This window comes from Cyanistes caeruleus, chromosome 2 (assembly GCF_971803275.1).
Source record: "Cyanistes caeruleus chromosome 2, bCyaCae1.hap1.1, whole genome shotgun sequence".
NCBI classification, from domain to species: domain Eukaryota; kingdom Metazoa; phylum Chordata; class Aves; order Passeriformes; family Paridae; genus Cyanistes; species Cyanistes caeruleus.
The window spans coordinates 26,344,370-26,362,392 of record NC_141702.1 but is presented as its reverse complement, the minus strand read 5'-3'; the positions used below and the strand labels follow the sequence as shown (position 1 = coordinate 26,362,392).

Here is an 18,023-nt window from a genome sequence, read left to right as displayed (position 1 = left end):
TTCACTGATAAAATTATGAATTCTCTTAGCTGCTTTTGTGTACTGCTTACTCGCAGTACAAGATCTGTATTTTTAAGGATTTTCACTTTCTTTGTGTTTGGTAACACTTCCTTCTGCTTTTTGTCTGTTGGCATAATAGGTACCAGCAATATTGTTTTCTTTATCTTATTTGCTGCAAGAATGCATATTTAGTTTTTATTTATTCCTGTCATCTGAAGCCTGTGTCTTGTGTACCCAGATACCTCAGTCTTCTTTAAAACATTCTTCAAGGATTACAGACTTCAACCTCAGAAAATGTATTTCTCTACTCCCCCCTGCTGAATTATCAGGACTATAGTTTTACATTTAGTCTTAGGGATCAGTTAGTCTTCTCCCTTACGTTCTATATTTCTTCTATATTGTCTTTACAGAATTCCCCTGACCTGATCTATCCTTTCCAGTTTACATATTTGTATCCCTATGGTCTCTCTTCTGTCATGTTATTAGTAGGAAAAAATGATGTAAAATCATTTGTTGTCATCAAAGTAACTGCCATTGCTTTACCAGAGAGTGACCTGGGGAAACCCATTAATTTGCATAATGTAAGTTATAACACAAAACAGGAAACCAAATGATAAAAAATCCTAGTAGAAGTAAATTCATGAATTGGTATTTACACAAATTCAGACATTTAAATAAAGCTAGATCAAAATCACTTCCCTTCAAGTGGAAAAATAGACTAAGTGAAGTTGGGCTGCACCTCATGTAGAAACCTACCATAGTAGGAGACATCCAGCTCCCTTTTGTCACCATCAATTAGGTGTCAGATGTGAGAGAGTGGTCTAGGCTTTTTCTGTAATTCAGAGAGCAAGAGAAGTCCTTCTAGAGTCTGATAAATCCTGTTCTGACATAAGTCTTAAAGATGGGACAAATTACTTTTTGGCAGTATTTATCATAACTGTAGAAAAAGAATGAGCAATTAGAGTAAGGATCTATATTTCAAACTGGTCACATGATGTAACCTGAATCTTACCAGTCTAGAGTGGCATGGACTCTTCTTACCAATGGCTCTAATCTATCACCTATCCAAGAAAAGTACCCCATCAGTGTCTAAAACCATCTGATGCGTCCAGCTCGGTTCTGAGCTGTGTCTGTTCCCATACTCTGATGTTCTGAGTTGTCCTGTGTAATATGTTAATTTTTTTTTTATCCTTTCCTTGAGAAGATTTTGAAACCATAAAGAACAGAATCTATAATCATAATTTCATTTCATTTTTTTTCAGCATTAAAAGGTTAATTTTACCTAAAATGATATATATACTTCTAAGGAAAGGAAAATAATCAAATTAATAAAGGGCCTCACATGGTTTCCAAATACAGTTATGTCCCTGTATTGTCCTAATACTGCAGGGTCAGTGCACTTGAAAGGAGTACAAGACCTTAAATTTAATCCTCTTGTCCATCTTCTGGGGTTTGAGTCTGCATCTTTCAGGAGACTCCCTTAATTCTCAGACTGTACCATGTCTTCAGTACATAATCTCCAAAAAGATATAAAAACCTTTGCTGAAACACATATACCAACCTGTGAGTTGTCTACCTTCCTACTCTTTCAATCTTTGACTCATTAGTTACTTAAGTTTTATAATCATAATGGAGCAGTATCATCAGTGGTCCAGTACACCAACTGCCCCATCACAAATTCTGTTCTGAATCCTAGCAGTATCTTATTATCCTGAGTAGGAAGTTACATCAATTTGTTTATGGATAGTGATTTAAACAGAAGTCTCAAACACTCCAGGAAAGTGCATTAGTAACAAGTAATTTATTTCTAATATGTGGATTTAAAAAGGCAAGGAGGTCTAATATATTTCAAATGTATTTTTAGTAATCTGGCTTAAGACTGAACACTAAAAGGCTAGCAGCAAAATGAATATCAATTTAGAAGGGACAAAACCCTCAACTGTAGGGTTATGGAAGCCCTGCTGTGAATTGACTTGAACTATAGACATAATGTTAGTTAGAGTGAAACAAAAAGGAGTTTAGGTTCTGTTTACTGCCTTCTGTTGGGGGTATTCTGACAGATTGAATCCTTTTTTTCCTCTGCTTATCTGAACGGTTCAATAGCTCAGTCCTTAAATATGCTTTTAAAAATATGATTTCAACCATACACAGTGTTGAAATGATAAAATCAGATATGATTTTAGACAGAGTTTACATTTTTTAATTTGAAATACAGACCTTAGGAAGCATCATTTTCCACACATTTTGATGCCTGTAGTAAATTATGTTTGTTGATTATCAAAGTCTGACATCTCCTTGTAATTTGGAAGTTCTATAATCTAAAATTATGTAAGTAAACATTTTTTCTGCTCACTGGACAAAGTATGTGATAATTTCTATCTTTGTATTAAGGCCTTTGTAAATTTGAATTACAATTTTTAAAAAGCCTAATTGACTATTAATAGTTAAATAATTGTTTTTGTTTAGTTTTTGTCAAAGTTTTTCTTCTGAACTAAAGAATGTATAAGAAGACTTTGCTAATGCCCAGCTTCTTGTTGGTAACAGTCATCTGGTTAAAAGCAGAGGCATGCAGCATAAGTGCCTTGGTTTTAAATATTCCCCTAAAGGTAAAAACTGATATTTTAAAATATATTTACTAATTTAGTTAAATATTAATAATATAGTATCAGCAGTTCTGTTGTTTATGCATCTCAGTATGGCATGTTTTTTTCACAATGGTAAGACAGTGTTGATTCACTTTAGTTTATGAACCCCTGTGACTTGCAGGTTCTTTTATGAGGAAATTTTGCCAAGTCATCTTGTAGTTGCACATTTAGTAAACTCTGAACAGAATAATACTCTGCATTTGTCTGCTTCTTTTTCTTTTTTTTTCCTTCTTGATCTATCCTTTAATTTATTCAAGCATCCAAATTCTGATTCTGCCTTTCAATCTGCTTCTATATGCTCCAAAGCCTAATATAAAGTACAACTGTAATAAATTACTCTTTTATTTGATAATTTACTTATTCACATTATTGAGTAGCATGGGGTAGAAAGAAAATTTCTGTGGTTCTATACTCAATCATCTCTCCCTTTGGACAATGAACTGTTAATTTTATTTAAAAAAAAAAATAATAGTTGAAATGGTTTCCTAGATGTTTTTGCATCTATTTTCTTTTAGTCTCATCAAAATATTTTTATGCAATTGCTTTTAATAAAGTCATATGGAAGTACCAAAAAACTTTTTATAAGTTAATACATATGATCTTTGTCTGGTTTAGAAGGAGATTAAATTGGATTAAAGCCAGAGACTCTCTAAAAAAACTTTTAGGCTATCCCTTAAAGGCATTCATATTGTTTGCTTGTTTAATGCAGTATTTTTCTGAGAATTGCAGTTGGCTGACCAGTTTGTAAATTCCTAATTATCTCTATTTCTCCTTTTTAATATTTAGATATTCTTTCTGGAACCTTACTAGAATTCCTAGAATTCTTTCTGGTACCTTATTTACCACTTACAGTTAGCATGTCAATTAGGAAATTCTCTAGAAAATAGAAAATACATTTTTGAGGCTGAAGGCAAATATTAAACCGAAGACATTCCCTCCTTTAGCAGAGTGTTAACATCAAGGCAGTTATGCAGGAGCCATATCATTGCAGTGTAGAAGGAAAAGTATAAATATAGCTCCAGCATACTCTCAAGCAGGGATTGATGACTGTGGATCATGAAGGGGCAGGAATGCCTGTCTAGCATGTTGTCTGGCATGACACACAACATTTCTGGACAGGATGGATTTCAGACATGTCACTATCCTAGGATTTTTTATTGTCTGGGTAACAGAGTATCATGTTGTGTTGTCATTCTAAGTCACTTACATACTGCTATGTGCTATATATGTCATGTGGTTTCCAAACCCTCTGTTTTGAAAGCTACTCCTGGGACCAACTGTTTGAATATTTATTTTTATTTTTTGTTTTTGTTTTTTCAGAACTTCTTTGAATAAAGGATGCAATGAGATTTTAAGTTCAGGATGTCTCCTTGAAAATACCAGGGACAGGGAGGGCACAGGAGCAAACTACTGGAAAAACAGGTACTATTCAGCCTTAAGAGCAGACCTGGTAGATGCTATATTGAATTTCTGGGGGAAGAACTGTCTGACTATAGGTTTACTGGATTTTTTGCAAGGTTAATAGCATCTCTGTGAAAAAATAAAAGCCAAGGAGTACATGTGAAGGGCAGTTCCCTTGTGAGGGGAAACTTACCACTTTAAAAGCTCCCCAAGCTCTCAGTACACTGATTGGCAGAATTCCAGCATTTTTCTGTTGGGATTTTTAATATCATTTCTTCCTATACAAATTGCTCTTTGTCCCTCAAGTCTTGGCCAGACAAAGTCCAATTTGATAACGCCTTTCCTCAGGCAGCCCAGATGACATGGGCTGTGTGCCAATGCCTGTAGCTGGTAGCTCCTGTTTGTACTCCTGCTGCCACTGGGGCCATTGGGTACCTCCTAATTGCTGCAGTGACATTATGTACTCCTTTGCCCTCATCCCATCAAATGTTCATTTCCTGTCTTTGTGCAGGTCAGAAATGTTGCCTGAAGAATCATGAAGGAATGGTAGTATGGAGGAAAATTATTTTTAATTTCAGCTGGTCTATGATCAACCTATCATTAATGGACACCAATTTACTGATGCAAAATCCTGAAGAAGAGGAAAAGGACATAGCTCATTTATAAAGCACACAGGACACTGAAGTGCTTTGACTCTGGTCATTGCAGCAGTACAAACAGCAATTAGACCCCTGGAAAAAGGTAGGTTGTTTCCAACTGCTGGTTCCTTTCATGTTGTTTGCAACCTGTTTTTGCACAAAGCACCACAGCTATTTATAAACCACAAGTGGGAGCTGAGAATAGGAAGAGCTTTGTGTTTATGGGATGACAGTGTCAGGAGAGCAATACTTTAGCTAAATTGAGATGGCCTCTACAGAGTCCTGTTTCTATGATTGTAATGCTGTTGGTATTTTGGGGACTGATGTCTCACAGACACAGGCTCAGCTTCATGTAATTTATTTCTTCTTACATATAAAAATAAACAAAGTTATGATGAGAAGTAAAGCTGTGTTCTTTTTTTTTTTTCTTTTTTTTTTTTTTTTTCCACGATGAGTAAAGCTTTTTGGCCTCTAATTTTAACTCTATAAAATTGCTTGATAGACCATTTACCAGAGAGGACCAGAAGGTGGTTGCTACAATACTGAGTTATTTTAAGAAGAAGGTAGGGACATGGGTGAAATGGTTAGATGCATTGAGGGGGAAAAAACAGGTCTTCCAAAAAACTTGCACTGGTAGAAAATTCACTGCAGTCCTAGCAGGTCTGCATGTGCTTGCAAATGACCATCTCAGATATTATTTTTATGTTTCTCCTTTCTTTTGTTGTAGGTTAAAAATGATACTGCACAAAGGAGTGGAGAACCTAAAATTTTCAGTCTGATTTTCTCTCTGCAAAGGAAGATAGCATTCCCAAACTTCATAGAAGAAAATTATTAGAAAAACCTTCTCTAGCCTATTTGCCACTAAGAGCTATGGTGTTTGGCTTAGAGATATTTGACCTGGACTTATTTCCTGGCAAATACTGACTTGAAAGAAGGAAAAAAACCCCAAAGAAACCCAAACCAAAACCAACAAAAAACCCAACCCCTAAACCCCCCTTTTTTCGTATGTGTTGGATGCACTGGGATAAAATGCTGTTGAAATAGTTGACAGAAGCAGATTGACATAGCATCAGTTTGGGCTCCTACCAAACTATTAGATTCTATTACTAGAACAGACAACTGCAACCCACTTTTGTTAAAAAGATGTTACAGAACAGTATTTAAAAGATATAATTTTATGTTTTCTACAGAAAAAGCTTTTTGATTCAGTGAAAACTCTTCATATTTGGCAAGATACTTTTCTCCCATTTTGAACATTGCAACAAAATATCACCTCAACCTGCTTTATTCCCTTCTTAAAATGATGGAAAAAGGTGTTTGCAGATTTGATGTGCAAACTTTTTGGACAGAAATTAAAATCAATGCATTCCTGCTCATGGTTAAAATACCTTTTAAACTTACTGTTCATACTCATTTAACACAAGTGTCTTCAGAGACAATGAGGAGTGAGTCAGCACCAGAGTAATTACTGGTTTTAACTCTTCCATGGTTATGACTAGGAAATATAGTTAAGGAAATAGTAGTTTCTCAATTTATGCAAAATGCCATTTAAGAATAATGCAACTTATGCTGCACTTGTAAAATGTAAAACAAGTACTGATAACTCCCTATTAATAATTGACAGTCACCTTTCATCACTGTCTAGAGACTTGGAGATCTGAGATCAGAAAGGCAAAGGGAGATGTTCAATTCAGCTGTGCTGACAAGAGAAATAGTGAAAAAGTAGCATAAAAACATAGAGTTAAACAAAAAGAGGGTAAACTTCCTTTTTGATATCCATGAGGATTAAGCAAACTTATACTCTCATATAATTACAAAACAATCCAATGATGTTGCTATCTGCTAAGTGCAAGTAAATCATACAAGTTAACAAATACTGATATTCCCAAAGATCTAGTTTTGTTCCAATATGTATTTAAAGAAAAAATATTTTATTTGTTAATATTGCTAGTATTTCATTAATAGTGGAATAGTCTATTTTAATTAGAAGTTTAGCAAATTTCCTTACTGAGATTTTTTTTAATCCCTGAGATTGTACTAGAAGAAACAGCTGTTTATGTGTGTAAAAATGTCGTGTTGAAACTAACCTTCTTTCTTCTTTTGTAAAAGGAAATCAAGTCACTTATTGAACATTCTAAAGCTACAAATGCAGAGAGCATTCAAAAAGCTCAGCAATTTTTTGCATGTATTTATATTCTTTACCTGCTGAAATTCTAATGTAGGTGAGCAATCTGTAGCAAAGACCTCCTGAACTTTTGCTAGTGGCTGGAAAAGCCTGAAATCCAACTATAACTGCTCTTTCAACCAATGTCCATAATCAAATGAAAGTCTTAGTACTGGCCTTTGGGACACTGAAGTGAGGTATTGACAGCTTGTGAACTTCTTGCCCAAGTTAGCTTCAAGTTATGTTTCACATACCAGTGCTTGTATGTGTGTTTTTCCTCTTCCTTACATGTAAGATCTCTAAGCTCCTAGATAAGGCTGAATCATTTTTATGCTGAGGGAGAAGAAAATACTAATATATTTTAAGACCAGCATAATTTTAATAAATCACTGAGTAACTGAAAGAATAGACTATCCATGCTACGTCCCTGAATCAATTTTGAAGACTCAAGGGAAACTGTGCAAGTAAGGTTTTCTCTTGAGGTCAGAGCTTTGGGAGAGCTCTGGAGAGGTCAATCTATTCCTTTATTTTAAAGACACAGGACTTTGGTGTTTCAGTCCGTAGGTTGTAAATAGAAAATTATTATAAAATAAAGGAGAAGAATGGGGATAAACTCTTAGAAGAATATGGATAAACTCTTAGGGAGTCTGTTTCTGAAGTTCATGTTAGAAGTACGACCTTCAAGTATTTGTTACTCCATGAGCTGAGTTTGTCCAGTACTGTTTTCATTCATTCTCACTTACACGCCTTCTTGTTAATTCTGTACCTTATTAAGGGAGTTTCTCATTAATTGAAGTCATAAAATGGCAGCTATTTAGAGTTGCAAACATTTTTACATTTTGGCATTGACAGAATCATGATCATTATTTAGACATCAAATAGAATAATGTAAAGGAGGAACAGTTTTTGGATAATATTCTGACAAAATGAAAGCATTTGTATCTTTGGAGGAAGGTTTAGAAAAGTACAGGCAGATTAGAAATGTGATCAAGTCAGGTCTGCAACATCACATCTGGCTGGCTGGTATTTACAGGGAGTTTACAGAGAACGATGCTGCTGGCAGGGTCCTGTTATTTTTCAATATATTTTTTAAGATATTTTTGTCTTTTGGGAATTTTGATGAAGCATTTAGAAGGAAATAAAACAGAACATTTTTGTTTTGATGTTTGAAATGTGATGCAAACCCTCTTCCAACTGTAATGCAAATGGTCTCTGTGTTTTGTAGGAAAGTTTAAAACATTGCCATTATTGATACAACATGGGAACCACAATGCAGTGCACAGTCAAATGAATTTTAACTTCTTGCAAGTTTAGGCTGTAATGTTTAAAAGCTGTTCTTTTTTTGTGGTGTTTTATTTGTTCCCTAGAAGCTTACTATGTCTAATTAATGCCTACTACACGTGTATTTCAATGCAATCTTAACATGTGATGTATGACCTTCATTATGGATAAAATTGCAGCATGAAAGGAAATCTATTGAAGAAAAACCATTATTTTTCTTGGAAAAGTTCCAGTAAATAAAACAAGTTCAGTCTGCATCTTACTCATACTGCATTGCTTAGAATAGTTTCTTTGTACACAGGACTCCGCTTGTGTCAGGGATTTTGGAATATTTCTAACATACAGGATTCATCAAAAGTTTTGTATTCTCTTCAAGTTTTTGATCTTTATGTTTACTAAAATATGGATAGTATTCCAGGCTTAACTTTTGTATGTTACGCTAAAGGTTGCAGTTATCCTTTTATATTATTTTCTCTTCATGTTTTTAGTATGTCTCTAATTTAACACTGAGAGAAAGGACTTTTGCTTTGTAAAAGTGATTTGCTATAGCGAACTTCTCCTGTTTCTATTTTAATCTTTGTTGATCTGGATTTATACTGACCTCTCTTAGAGAAATTATTTTGTCTAACCTGTTTTTTTTGGTTTTTTGTTTTTGTTTTTTTTTCATTAGGATTTAAATGATTGTTTCAGCTAGATCCCTGTGTGTTTTTTTTTTATTTTGTTCATTTGTTTGTTGGGGGTTCTTTGTGTGTATGTTTCCTCTTCAGGATTATTTCTGTTTTATTTTTGTTGTGTTGCTGTTTTCTTGGTGACCTACTTGCTGTCTTTATGTCCAGACTCGGTCTTTTTGGCTATGCACTTTTTAAAAGGCTGTTTCTAGAAATCTGCCTGCTTTAACAGCATACAAATAAAACAACTGTTCAGGTCTTCTTCTGACAATGTGCAAAGTTTGCCACAGCATCTCTTACTTTTGGTGTTTCTCTGTGTTGTGGTTTCTAAACCAGTAACTAAAAAAAAGATTACTTATGTCTTGCTGTGAGATATGGATTAGAACAAGAACAAAACAGGCATAAAACTTAAAAGGAATAAAGAAAGTTTATTAACAAACTACAATAATAAGAACACCAGAATAAACTTCCAGAAAAACCCTTTTTATCCCCTACTACCCACCATTCCCTTGTTCACATGATAACAGAGACAAAAACTTTGGAACTTTGATGGTTAAAACAGTCCCAATTCCTGCTACAGCCTTTTCACCAGTCTTTGTAGAGAAACAGAAGTTTCCTTCTGTTAATTTATGGAGTTTCTCACAAGAAAACTATTTCTGTTATAGTTTTCTATTGCCCTAATGTTAGCTGCCCAGAGCTGCTGTTATCAGAGCTCACTCCTCCCATTTTCACATCACTCTGAGGTGTGTATGGGCCATGAGTCTAGGGATAGCATTTTTAAGGATGAGTTATTCAAAGCCAAAGGTCTTCTTCATCTGTTTCTGTGAGCTTCACTAGAAAACAGTTTTCTCATTGCCCCCCAAGGCTTCAAATCTTCTATCACTTCACTGTATCACAATTACTCTACCTTTTACTCAAAATCTACACTTTGAACACTCCATTCCTCCCTACATACTCTATCATGAATTAAAGGAGTTCTTTCAGGACTTCACTGTCCATCTCCATAGCTTTAACAGAAAAATATTTCATCTTAATTAAAGCATCTCCTTATTCTCTACCTTTTCTGAAACTTCTTTTTCTTTACTGTCTCTGATAGTTTATAAAGTCTCTTTACATGTTGATCACTCTCTTTTTCCCTCTCTGGATAAAAAGATTAATCTGCAAGTCTCATCTGAGTAATGAAAGAGTTAAAATCTTGCCCAGGCTTTTGTAGATGGTTCTGTGATCTCTGCCGAACAGGAGCTGGAGCTGTCTGCGATGGAAGATTCCTCATGGCTGTTCTGGAAAGTGTAGTCACTGGCTTAGCTCACCACAGGTTCATTCTTTCTTTCTTCACTTGGCAGTCTCTAGTAAATTTAGTCACAGCAAAACCTGCAGCCGAGCCAGAGATCGGCCTGGCCCGGCCAGAGCCCGGGGTAAGCCCCACAGGCCCCATCTCCCGGCCGGGAGCCGCTGGGCCCAGCCCAGCCTCACCCAGCCGCATGGCCTGGGCTGGGAACGGGAGGCCTGGAGCCCTGTTACCTTTCACAGCCAGGAAACAAAGAGCACCCAAGTACCCTGACTTTACATCTTAAGGTAGGGTTCACAAGTTGGTCTCACTTTTCAATGGTCAAAACTGCTGTCAATTCCCAGTAATGACCGATAATTGGTCAGGAGAAAAGACTCCCATCAGCCACCAGCAACTTCAACTTCCTTAGCTCTCAAAACCACCTTAAAGGTAAAGTCACCTCGTGACACTGGTATTAAAGTGAATATATAGTTTTCTATTAACTCTAAGATATTGAATACTGCAGTTTCTAGTGTTTTCCAACTCTAGCTGAAGCATCAATCTGTGACCTTCCTTGGACACTGAATTTGTAAATATGACACTTTCTTCTGAGGTTAATTTAATCCTTTATTAATGAATAGCCACCCTTGTACAAGTAAGCCACTGACAAAACAAAGTTGAAAATATATTCCTGCTATTCCCATTCACATTCCTGCTAACTCCATTTACATCTCTAGATTTAACATAGACATATTTATATGTCTGGTTTTAACTGGCAACAGTTAAAAATACTATAAAGTCTGAGGAAATGTAGCACAGACAAAAATTTCTAACCTTCAAAGTCAAGTGATGCTAAAATAAACTGAGCAGTAAAAATGTCCTTTAGAGGTGAAATGGCAAGAAATGATAAATTGTTACGTGTTCTGCCATTCATTTATGCGGTTTCATAGCCTGTAGTGAGAGTGAATCCTTTCTCCATTAGTGTATTGATAATTTATTTTTCCTGATGGTCAGCAACTGAATGATTAGGTTACAGAATAGTAAGAGACATTACCTGTTCAGTGTCTCTTTAGCTCACACAGAAGTTGCAAACATGCAAGGCAGGTCATAGAGTGAGTAAGACTGTAAATGCAAAATAGTCTCAGTAGTGATTAATAACAATTACAAAGAAAAAAAGTTTTGGCACTCAGAAATAAGTACTTTTCCATCCAGAGTCTGTAAAATTTGACATTAACTACAGACTTATAGTGCTGCAGAAGCACTGTTTTAAAGACTACAGGCATATGTACAAACATAAAAATGTGAGTAAGGTTGAGAAGCCAAGCACTAAAAGTTTGTAAGTGCCAAAATGAAAAATGCATCTACAGTCTTTATTTGGCATCCCAGTGCTTATGTATTATGACACAGAAGCACATATTTAAAATATTACCTAATTCATTACAGCTGACAGTGCATACTATTGAAATTCTTCTCTGAATCATTTCCTTTATCACAGATTTTTCTATGAGATGTATCACTTGCATCTGGAAGCTCTACAAAATTTATTGATTTATTGCTTTATGCCATGTGAAACAATGGAATATTTTATCCTTATCTGATTTGAAGGAAGCTGAAGTATGGACAGGTTAAGGTCAAAGGCATCCATTAATTTCATGTATCTAACCAAGAAGACTGGGGCCTCATTTTTCAAATAAGGTAGTATTTTTAGTAAGCCATATGTCTAGAGCAGAGGTTCCTCTAACAACTGTTACAATGTGAGGGCTTAATACTTGCAGTTTTCACTTGTCCCAGGCAGAACAGCAGAGGTAGCCAGGAAAATGAGAAAATTTATAAAAGTGCACATGTGTTAACTCATTCATTCTGTGAATACAGTGTAGGAACAGGTTACTCATGACTAAAAGTCTTGTATAGCTTAAATGTGTTCAGTGTGTATGGAATTTCTAAGGTTTTGACTTCTCTTTCACAGGTCTCTCTGGGTATGTGTCAGTAGCACTTTAAAGTTTGTAGTGTGGCCATTTAAGATGGTATTTCACAGGGACAATTTCACAGGTATTTCGCAGGTTCAGCCTTTAAATGTCCATATCTTGCTCAAGTTCAAAACCATAGCATATAGTAAGGAAGAGGGGAAGACATGAAGAATGAGATGGGGCTAAAGAAGAAAGAATTGGCAAGAAAATATCTCAGATTTTTTTTTTTTATTATGTAGAAAACAATCTGGATTTCCTTATTTCCTTCTTGCAAATAACCAAATTATTATTGCTAATTTTTTTTCTGTAAGTTTTCAGACTCAGATTTCCAGTATGAAAACTGTCATCCTAAACAACTGGTGTTGGGCAAGTTAAAATTATATAATCCAACTTCTACTGGAAAGCATTGGCTATTATCTCAGCCAGCTACCCTCCCTGTAATACTAAGGGCTTCATTCTGCCTCAAATTACCCAGTAAAAGTCCAAAATATTTGCATTTTTGCAAAAGAACATCAGTGCAAAAGTGATAGCAAATAATAAAAAGGAATGTCAAATTAAAAAAAAAAAATATAATTTCTGAAAACAAGAGATCTAAATTAAGCCATAAAGAATGAGGATCACAAAATATCTGTTCTCCATTGCATTTGTTTCCTATACCATTTAACTAATTTCCTAGAGAAGTTGCAAAATAGGATTCATGTTACTAAGGCAGTTGCACTGTTGCAAGAGAGGAGCAGTAGCATTCACAGGTTTTTTTACATTATAACAAGAACATTAAATGGAAAGACATTGAAAAATCCAGTTTACTATGGCTGAAATATTTCTCAGATGTGTTTTCAGAAATCTTCAGCAGAATTTAATAGTATAATGAATTTCTAGCAGGCTGTCTATTATTAGTGATCACACTTGAGTTCTTGAAATTTAAAGGGTTGTTTCAACAGAATTTCACTGGGAAAAAAGAAATCCTCTTTTTTTCTTTTCTCTCTCCATAAAAATGAAAATGATCTCAAAATCTGTTGGCAAATGGGATTGTTTTCCATATCATCTCAATAATTATCTTTCCAGTGGAGTTACTAAGTACAGTAGCTACTGCAGTTCATCTTTATTAACTGAGGCATGACTGGTAAATTCACTTCTGCTGCACTCCCTGAACTGTTGTTTAATAATATGTGTGTCAAATGTCAGCTCTGCTGTTCCTCTTGGAATTCTTCCATCAAGAGAATACATATTCTGTCTGTGCTATCACTGGCATATTCTAAAGCCATCCTCCAATTTGCTTGCCCAAGACCCGCAGAGGATTGAGAAAAACATCACAGGAAGTTTTCTAAACTAGTACATGAGTAGTTTTAAATAAACAATTTATAAGTTCATCATAAAACTTCATGATAAGTCAGGATAAGGTAAAAATGCCAGTTCAACCAACTTTTCTATAAAAATACCTTTTACTGCCCAGGAGAAGAAGTAGTGCTGCTCTGTAACAACCATGAATGCAGCAAAGCTTGGTTGGGAACAAGGGCTTTCTTCTCTGGATTTCCAAACTCAGTGGTATTCTGGTTCCTTTCTGAATTACACACTGCTGATTTCTCATTCTCCTTTATATAACTGTCTGACATATAACCATTCTAAATGTGCTGTCAAAGGCTTTAAAATAGAAGATACAACATTTAGAAAAATTTTGTTCTTTCCACAAAAAGATATGATTGTCTGTCTCCAAATTGACTTTGGGAATACATTTCAAGGATCATACATTCATAATGTTTTTGCATAGAAAATTAAGTGTCCTTCAAATATGCTATGTTTTAAGAAATGTCTTGGGTTTAATTGGATGTCTTTATTTATGACTGCAATATCCTCGGTCTGTCATGGTAGGACACTAGAAATACCGGGACTGAATCCATAACTCTGCAGGACAAGTTCCACTGAAAGCGCACGGAATTTACCCACAGCAAAACTGTTCCAAATTTGGTAAAATATTGACATCTTGATATTCATACCTTTATCTTCTTTTCAAAAAGAAATAATACCCTGCCATATGGCCTGCACAGAAAAAGAAGACTCAAACACATTAATTTACAGGTAGAAATTAATAATCATTCTATTTTATGGGAATAGATGCTGAAATCAATCATAAACCATTTGCTTTTTGTAAGTAAAAGTTCAGTCATTTGGGGCCTTCGTGTGCTTTTTATGACAGATTTCCATTTTAGATTCATAGTCTTGTTTTTGAAATTATAATATGTATCCACAGATATGTGTACCCATCCATCCTTCCATATGGGTGTATGTCTATTTATTGTGTACATATAACCAGATGTTTTGATACATATTCTGAAGTGCATAACATTGTTTAGTGAACTACATAAACGAAGTGAAATACTGTATGATGCTTTATCATTGATTTTTTACATTGTATGACTGTATTCAACTTTAAAAAGTCCTTCCTTGCACCATCAGAGTGCTGTGTTTCTTAAATATGAGTAAAACCATAAAGAAATAGTGTAAGTTAAATTGATATTTTTCTTCAAGAGGTAAAAAAAGGACAGCTAAAAGATAAGGTTATGAAGACATCACTGGGAAAGAGAACAGGAAGAGGAAAAAATGAGGAATGAGAAATTTTAGTCCTGTAAGGCATTGAGTAAAAATAAAGATCTGGGCTAGGTTAAAAGAAGAAAAAAAAAATGAGAGGAAGTTAAAATCATCTGTCCTGAACTCATTCTGTCAGTCAGAGTTAGGAAATACCACCTTCAGAAATCTGAATGCACTTTATCCATTGATTTGCCAATCACAGAAGAATTTCATTACATGGATTTATTACATGGAAAGTCTTATTCACACCATTGTAGGAGTAACTGAGTGAGGATTATAGAAGCAGGAGGCTTATTTGGGAATACAATTTCAGGAGGAGTTTAATGAGATAAAAAATAGAGTGAGTAAAATAGAAAAGACAAACTAAATAGAACAAAATAAGAAAACTAAAAGAAGAGGAAGAGAATCTTGCATTAAATTATTTTCTATATCAACACAGACTGTCACGTTTGCTGTTTCCTGGAACTAGTTTTTGTACAAAATGATCAGTTGATGCCCATGAGTAACAAGTGCTGGATACTTTAATTCTTCTTTAGATAATGAAAATTATCTTGATACCTGGGAGTCAGGTGGGTTGTGTGACTAACTCATAGTCATGGCATGACTTACTTGACCTATCTTACTCCTTGTTTGGAGCATTAAAGTGAGCAACAGACAAACACCTTCAAGCTTGAATGCTCACTTAAGTCCTAAAACTAAAATTAAACCTGAAATAAATAACCAGGGGCAGTGTACCCTGGTGGAATTAACACTTCTGAGCAGCTTCCTTCAAAGAAGGTACTTCTTTTACTGTGTGCATGGTTTCTGAGATTTTACACTTGAAAATGTTGGCTTCATTCCTCAGAATATTTCTGTGCCATCTGCAAATTTTCCACCCCCTTATTTTGCATTGTCCATCTGTTTAGATTAAGCATTTTCTCATAGGTCCTGAACACAGTATGTTATCCTAGAAAGTGAGGTGAACAACTATTCATATGTTCATGTATCAGACTCAGAGCCTTGCAATTTTAAGGCGTGGCTTTTCCCCACATTCCCTGCAAGGTGGGCACTAATGTCTGATACCAAAAGGTGCTTAATGTAAAAGTCATTCACTCAGGTAGAGGCGACTTCTTCAACTTTGCACAAAATCCTACAATTCATGTACTGTGTGAACTGCCACTGACCTGCATCTGCCACCTTGCACTGGATAACGCTGCATTGCTCGGGGACCTACACTGAAAACCATCTCCTGCAGGATTGCCAAACCAGGCATCTTTTCAGCTGTCTTTTCTTAAGGGGATACTTTTGTTAAGGGACCAATTTAGAGGATGCTTTCATACCATTTCCAATTAATGATACAAAGACTTTTACAGTATGCGGTAGTGGATATATTAATTCCCTCAAAAAAGCAATGTTGGGGTTTTTTCCCACATATGTGGGAGGCAAAAAAAAAATAAATTCATTCTAATATATCAAGATATGGAACAGTCTTCCCTTTTTCTGTGAGTGTACCTTAATCAACAGTATATGGGTTAGGGTTAGGAGAGAAAAAGGCACAGTATCAGGCTATCAAATAATTATTTATTCAATAATTATTTGTTCAAAAAGAAAAGAACAGAGCAGTTTTAAACTGGGTTTTAAGGGAGTTAGGTTGAGATTTCAGTTTTAGTATATTTTATATTTTTCAATTTGAAAAGTAAGACTTTGAGCTTGGAAAAATGGAACAAACCAGTAAAATCAATTTATGGAGGATAAAAGCTACAACTGAAAAAAAATCATCTATTTCAAAAATCACAGTAGGCAGATATTGAACATTAATAGATACTCGTGTATCAAAGCAGAGAAAGAAACACTTCAAACTTTAGGCTAAGGACAATTCTTCTTGAGGAAATTTTGCATAGTGACTTTTGGCATTTTTGGCAAAATTAAACAGCAACAGGGTAAGCCAAATCTGTTTCTGTAATCAAGAAAAAAAAGAGTTTCATGTTCTGCCACTTATCTTCCATTTTCCATAGACTTTTTTACATCATACCTCTCCTGACAGACATGAAAAAAGAATTATGGGACTTCAAAATTTGTGTGTGCATTACACCATGGTCAGGATATATGTGGTCTAGGGGAACTCATTCTGTATCATTTCTAGAGTGCATTTCCCTTGTACTTAGACATCTACTTCAGGGCTGTAAATGGAAAGAAATAAAACCTTACTAAAATTGTGCAGAAATACCCAAGACTGTAGCACTACAATCAGCAAAGAAGGTGCAGAATCATAGAATGGTTAGGGTTAGAAGGGACCTTGAAAAGTCACCTAGTTCCAACCCTTCTTCAGTGAGCAGGGACATCTTTAACCAGACTAGGTTGCTCAGAGCCCCATCTGTATTCAGCTTTGTCAAAGGTGCGTGGATGGAAGGTTGCCAAGCTTTTTGGAAAACTCCACAGGTTCCAGCTGCAGTTAAAGGAATGAGAAGGGGTGCTTCTTCAGCAGGAAGCATTCTTATTCCTCCTACACTGCCAGTGCAGAGTTCTTTCCTTGGCTTCATAACATAGCCTCTGTGAGAGAGCAGAGAAGATAGCTCTTCCTGAAGCTCTCTGAAGTGACCCAGATCAAGGCAAGCATAAATACAATCAAAATGAAGTTTTGAAGGGTCCTTGCATGTAACACCGAGAAGAATAATCATAACTTGAGAAGGGGCTGAATGGCAGGTCCCTGAGGGCTGTAATCAGTGGCACAGGGTCTAGCTGGATGCAATTCTGTACCACGTGCTTTAGGATGACCCTTCTTGAGCAGGGAGACCAGGTGATCCACAATGGTTCCTTCCAACCTGACCCATTCTGTGATTTTGGCTTCATTCTGAAATCAACTACTGTTTAAGATGGGTAAATAAGATTTAAAAAGCAACATTTTTCAACCTACAAGACTTGTTAAAATTGATCTACATACTGAACTATATGAGATTTTGGACTGTACAATAAACACCACAGACAAAGAAACAAGTTAAGGTACAGCACAGGTATAGCAAGAACTGGCTAATAAAACCCCAGCGTCTTGATTTCTACTTTCTGTGTACTCTCACAACTGTATAGTCATAGTGAACTTACAAATGCAGATGAGTTTACTTTATCATTAGATATGAATGTTGCTATGTGACTTAACAAAAGATTTCAGATATCATTGTTGTCAGAACTTTCAAGAACAAGAATTTATTCTCACTATATAAAGTAAAATGAAATCTGATCTGTTTCAATGGAAATACCTGAACATTTTTCCATGGCATGTTATCTCTGAAAAATGGGAAATATATGTGAGTTAAACAGGAAATAATTGCTCCAGATATACTGAATTTCACATTGCATAATCTGTACATTGTTAATCTTTCAAGAAGTATTAACCCAGGCTACATTAACCCTCTTGTGCTAAGCATAAATA

The 18,023-nt window shown here is 35.4% G+C and overlaps 1 protein-coding gene across 11 annotated transcripts in view; it reads left to right on the top strand.

Moving 5' to 3' along the window:
* LGSN (lengsin, lens protein with glutamine synthetase domain) overlaps nt 1-18,023 on the top strand; it is a 92,781-nt gene that overhangs the window by 11,086 nt on the left and 63,672 nt on the right. For 6 of the 11 annotated variants that reach the window (XR_002862496.2, XR_015282895.1, XM_086876186.1 and 3 more), the window contains exon 1: nt 10,007-10,372. The gene's annotated coding sequence lies outside the window, so the exon portion shown is untranslated. Of the gene's footprint in view, nt 1-3,965; nt 4,068-4,557; nt 4,788-10,006; nt 10,373-10,448; nt 10,515-18,023 lie in introns of those variants that run through there. The other 5 variants (XR_015282894.1, XM_086876183.1, XM_086876185.1 and 2 more) reach the window with 4 other exon arrangements.